The 5,831-nt window shown below is 30.2% G+C and overlaps 1 non-coding gene across 1 annotated transcript; it reads right to left on the bottom strand.

Annotated features, from left to right (window-relative positions):
* Positions 1-5,377: 5,377 nt before the first annotated feature.
* On the bottom strand, positions 5,378-5,491 carry LOC123669071. The gene has a single exon (XR_006745681.1). It is a non-coding gene; the product is annotated as a U5 spliceosomal RNA (small nuclear RNA).
* Between the last annotated feature and the right edge of the window lie 340 nt (positions 5,492-5,831).

The following is a 5,831-nucleotide window of genomic DNA, read 5'->3' as shown; positions in this document are numbered from 1 at the left end:
ACGTTAAGTAGCCCGTGTAATGATAGCTTTTGCCACCCTCAGAGTTTGTTCTTCGACCAGATAGCCTTAAGACCAAGTACAGCTAAGAAAAAGACCAAAATGATTACACGGTACATGATTACAGCTAAACAGAGAAGATATATTACCATAAGTATATTTATTCAGTAGGTTCCAATCAAGTATAACAAACCGGCTAAGTGCGAGTCGGACTCGCTCACCGTGGGTTCCGTACAAAAAATATTTTAAAAACTAGCTGTGCCCGCGACTTCATCCGCGTGTAATGTAACAAAAAAGTTATTGTTCAGATCGCAGAGTTATAAAATAAAGGAATTTCTAAAATAAAAGTAGCCTAAGTTACTCATTATTACATCAGTTATCTGCCAGTGAAAGTCCCGTCAAAATCGGTCCACCCGTTTCAGAGATTAGCCGGAGCAAACAGACAGACAGACAAAAATTGTAAAAAATACTTTTTTGTTGTGATTGCCAATGCTTCGCCTAAATAACTCTTCTAACTCTTATTAATGCTTAAAGTGAAATTTTAGATGAATAAATATCTACAACACACACACACACACACACACACACGCGCGCATACGGTCATCTGTTCCTAAGTAAGCAACTTAATGCTTGTGTTATAGGTAACAGCCGCCTGGTATAGCTATTTTTTTTTCGATATACACACATATAAATACTACATATGTAAATAAATAAATATTAAGCGGATAGCTTTTCAAATACTCAAAAAAAAAAATATTCTTCCTGCAGAAAATAAAGTGACTGACCAAATAAAGCTAGAATTGTTCTGCTCGGAAAATAAACTATTTCATTCGACGCGTTCCATTGCGAAACTTTTCAGTGGTGTTTTTAGATCTGACGAAAGTGATACGATTTTTTTACATTGTTAAATTTGCGAAACTGGGTTTAGTAAGTGCAGTTTTTTATAAAAAAAATACAGTAGATGAATTGATAATCTAAAGAAAATAAAACAAAGATCAGTCGAGCTTCGTCCAACTCTCAAAACAGTCATTTATATTTAGTCCTGTTATCTCTGATGCTACAAATAAACAAAAACATATAAAATATATAAAAGGTAACCTGGATATGAGTTTATATACTAATTTCATTTTATTAATATTTATTTGGAAATACCTTACAATATGATTATTGAATTAAATAGCGATCTTATTTATATATAATTAAAAAAAAAAACTCTCGACTACATCGTCGACATACCAGTATATATGAATAAAGTGTTGATTTATTTTTGTATGTAAATTTTTTTAGCAGGAAAACCAAACTTAAAAGTGTACAGTTAAAATCGTTATAGCTAATTGATTTACTTTTCGTAAGAGTATTTAAAGCTTTATATATATTTTTATATACTTAATAGTTATTTCATTGCATAATACATATATAATTAATAATTAATACAAGATTTCTTCGGTAACTTACTATATTATTGCGTTTACAACTCATAAGCAAATAAAATTTTTGGTAAGTTCTCAGAATATAAATATAAAATAAATATAAATCGGGATCTCTATATTAATAATATATCTCATCTCATCATAGACAAGCACGTATAAGAACGAGCCATCGATGCATCGCATGAATGCACCTTGATTTCAACATCAAGGGATCACTGCATTATCACTTCTAATTTGAGCAGTAGTAGGTTAATTTCAAATAATTGTTTTTTTTTAATGGAATATTTTAGACCATTTGTTTACAGCTATCAACATATAATATTATACGGACATACGACACGTACATAATGTTACTAAATATTACGTAACGAAAAGAGGTGACGTATAAGTAGACAGTAGTTCAATTAATTAATCAAATAACTGATATACTATCATTACAGCACTAGAATATATTGATCTTGTTTTTTATTCGATAATTTTATATTAATTATCGTCGTTGATGGTAAGATCTAATAACTTTTTTAAGTTAAATTTTATGACAAGATATGATATGTGACAGTGACCGGTCAGTTCTACCTGTAGATTAATAATAAATATTTTATAACATACACACACGGTCAACTGTTCCTACTAGCAACTTAATGCTTGTGTTACAGGTAACAGCCGACTGTTATAACTAAATATTTTTTTAAATATAAATATACATAGAAATAATACATATATAAATTTATAAATACATGTATTACACCCAGACTCAGGCGGAAATCGAACCCGCAACCAATGGAGCAGAAAGCAGGCCACTACAAACTGCGCCACCGGGCTATTCAAATATGAGTAAGTAAATATCACTAATATGTATATTAATAAAAATGAATCGCCGAATTGTATGTACGCCCATAACCATCGGTCAATCGCAGGTTGTCAAGGGTCACAGTATTGGTCAAACGTAGTAATTAATGCCACATAGGTAGATTGTTTGTATAATTTATTATTTATCCACTTCGAAATCGTTTAAGCTTTATATAATTTATTTTTGTGCTGTGTGGCTACGGCACTAAAGAATTTAGCCACCCCCTCTCTTCCCGTGGGTGTCGTAAGAGGCGACTAAGGGATAACAAGGTTCCACAACCACCTTGGAACTTAAGAAGCCGACCGGTGGCGGGATAACCATCTAACTGCTGGCTTTGAAATACACAGGCCGAAGACGGGCAGCAGCGTTTTCGGTGCGACAAAGCCAGTACTGCGGTCACCAACCCGCCTGCCCAGCGTGGTGACTATGGGCAAAACACATGAGTTCACGTTATTTTTGGCGTAAACTTGTGGAGGCCTATGTCCAGCAGTGGACTGTATAGGCTGTAATGATGATGATGAATTTATTTTTGGCCTAAAATTTTCTTAAAGGCTGCCGGGAAAAAATAGCTTCCTTAATGATCGTGGGATCATCTTTGAACTATTTTTTACACATATACAAATAACATAATAATGTAACACAATAAAAAGTTAGAATGTGGGCAGAAATATTTCAATAGGTATTGTTCACGTTTAATTCGACTATAAAGGAATTGAGTCTTGTTGTCTGTGATATTTTTGTAGCATATAAACTTTATATAATAAATATGCTATTTATAATTAAAATATCTTTTAGTGTAATACGTGCCCTATCTATTTTTTTTTATATTGTATATATTTTATTACTTGTGATATAGTAATTTATATGTATATTCCATATTTCACATTCTGCCTTAGATAAGCATCGGACCGGTCAAACATGTGGGCGAGAACGAATTTCATTTCCAAAGTTATAATAACATATTTTTGGTGTCTGTGTGAGCTTAAAAACAAATATAATAAACAAGATAATATGATCTTATACGTTAGAATAAGAATTGGTCGGTGGACTCACGTCTCTGTTAGAAACATTAGGATAGTCTATCTAAGTTAAGCAATGATGTTGTTGAAAAACGCCTACTTTGATAAAAAAATAGCGTGTTTTAAGAATAAAAAAGGACTTGGGTTTCAAAAGCATGCGGATGTATTTTCATTTTATAAAAAAAAAATCAAGATAATAATTATGAAACAGAATTACTAAACTTCGGTTTAATTAAGGAAGTCCATAAATAACGAAATAAGTAATAACGAAAATTCTATTGTAATGGCTCTTTACGACTTATTTATAAAACATTCAATACAGACAAAATGTGATGTAATAGATAATTTTTATTCACAAAGTCTTTGTTAAATTTTAATTAACTAGTTTAATTAGGTTCACAATGTGATAATTCGTAAATTTTGTTAGAAAAAATTCCAAAAAAGGAACGAATCACGAGTTTTTGTTATATTTATTACCTAAATCTATATGTTAATTGCAATTCAACAGTTTGTTGTGCTAATCTGTACAAATATATAAAATTGGAGTGTCTGTAATATTAAAATAACCGCTTTTTACTAAATTACATACCTATAGATGTATATACACGGTACATATACCAAAATAACGTTTCTTTTAATTTTTGTCTGTCTGTCTTTTTGTTCCAGCTAATCTCTGAAACGACTGGATCGATTTTGAAGGAACTTTTACTAGCAGATAGTTAATGTAGTAAGGAGTAACTTAGGTTACTTTTATTTTAGAAATTTATTTATTTTGTAACTCTGCGGACTAAACAATAAATTTTTTGTTACATTCCACGCGGACGAAGTCGCGGGCACAGCTAGTATAAATATAAATATATAAATATATAAATATATATATATATATATATATATATATATATATATATATATATATATATATATATATATATATATTTATTTATTTATTTATATCACTAGTTCGGCAAACAAGCGTACGGTTCACCCGATGGTAAGAGATTACCGTAGCTTATAGACGCCTGCAACCAGATCCTCCAAGATTGGTGTCGCATTAGATTTTTTATTTCGCCTTCTAACTTAATACTTTACTTTTAAAATAATGAGAAAAATTAATTAAAAATAACGAGATTCAAAATATTCTAAATATTGAACAGCTGTGAAATATACATTTTTGCTTCAAATTGATAGATATATTATATTTAGACATTTTATACAAAATGTAAAACAAAGCAAATAAACGCCGCTTGAATAACATGAGCTACTGTAAGGTGTTAACATATTAACCGAATTATAAGTACTTATATTTCATTACAGGCAATGTAAAAAGGGATCAAAGCATTTCTTCTGCTAATGTTATTACGACTTAATAAAATATTCATAGGGTTTTTCTCCTATAGGCGGTTTCTTCAATAAAATAGCGTTATATTTCACAGCTTTTGATCACCTTCAATAATTTCAAAAAATAATGACTTTAACCTTATCACCCTTTTAAATTAGACTTTTGAATTGAATAAAGAAACGAGCATTTCAGTTTTGTAATTAGATTAAAAGGTACTAACCTATGTAGGTATTATCAAGTTTGGGGTAATTATGTACGCGCTTCACGCTACGCTTCAACCTGTAATATCCCACTGCTGGGCATAGGCCTCTTTCCCCATGTAGGAGAAGAATCTAAGCTTAAATCTACCACGCTGCTCTGATGCGGGTTAGCGGATATATTCCTCACTACACTGTTAAAAATTGCTTTGATAATTTTGCTAAAAATATGTAGGATATGTTAACGCAAAATAATTTAGTAGATTTACTACACAGGATGCTTTAACTCAGTTTGAGAAAATTACAAAATATTTTTTGAAATTTACCAAGCGGTTGGAGAAAATTAGATTAGTTAACTTTTAAATTAAATTTAACAATTTATCACACAAATACTTAGTAAATTTACTATGCTGTGTTGTAACTATGCCACTTGATTCACTTGAATTGAGTTTGATAAAATCACAAATTATTTTTTGAAATTTAGAGTTAAAGAAAATTGTATAAGTAATTTTACTATGCAGTGTTGTAATTATACCGTATAATTGAGTTCAATTGAGATTACTATGATTACAGAAATCTTGATTGATTGAGTGTTCCCTTCACGGATATCTTTAGTAAAATGTGAAAGATTTATGCGTTTTGAAGGGAAACTAGAGTAACATTGAATAAACTACAGAAACTATCTATGGTTTTTAAATGAAACCTAGTCAGTGCGATACAGGATTTTAAAATTTCCAATGAACGGCATCTAGTAACGATATTTAGACACTAAGCTACGAAAATTATCAGAATTAATTATAATAAAAATTATAAGATTTATACGTAAAAGTTGTAGAATTACACTTCATTTTATTAGCTATTTTATATCTTTGAGAATTACTGTGTATTATAATTTGGATTAGTACACTGATTAGTAATTTAGCTAGCTTATGTTTAGTAAATAAAATTCAAATTTTACAAAAAAAAATTAACATTGTATGAGTAACGAGCGCTATGAGG

This window comes from Melitaea cinxia, chromosome Z, assembly GCF_905220565.1.
Source record: "Melitaea cinxia chromosome Z, ilMelCinx1.1, whole genome shotgun sequence".
Taxonomy (NCBI): Eukaryota; Metazoa; Arthropoda; class Insecta; order Lepidoptera; family Nymphalidae; genus Melitaea; species Melitaea cinxia.
Note: the sequence above shows the minus strand (reverse complement) of the source record. Positions and strands in the feature narration are given on the sequence as shown.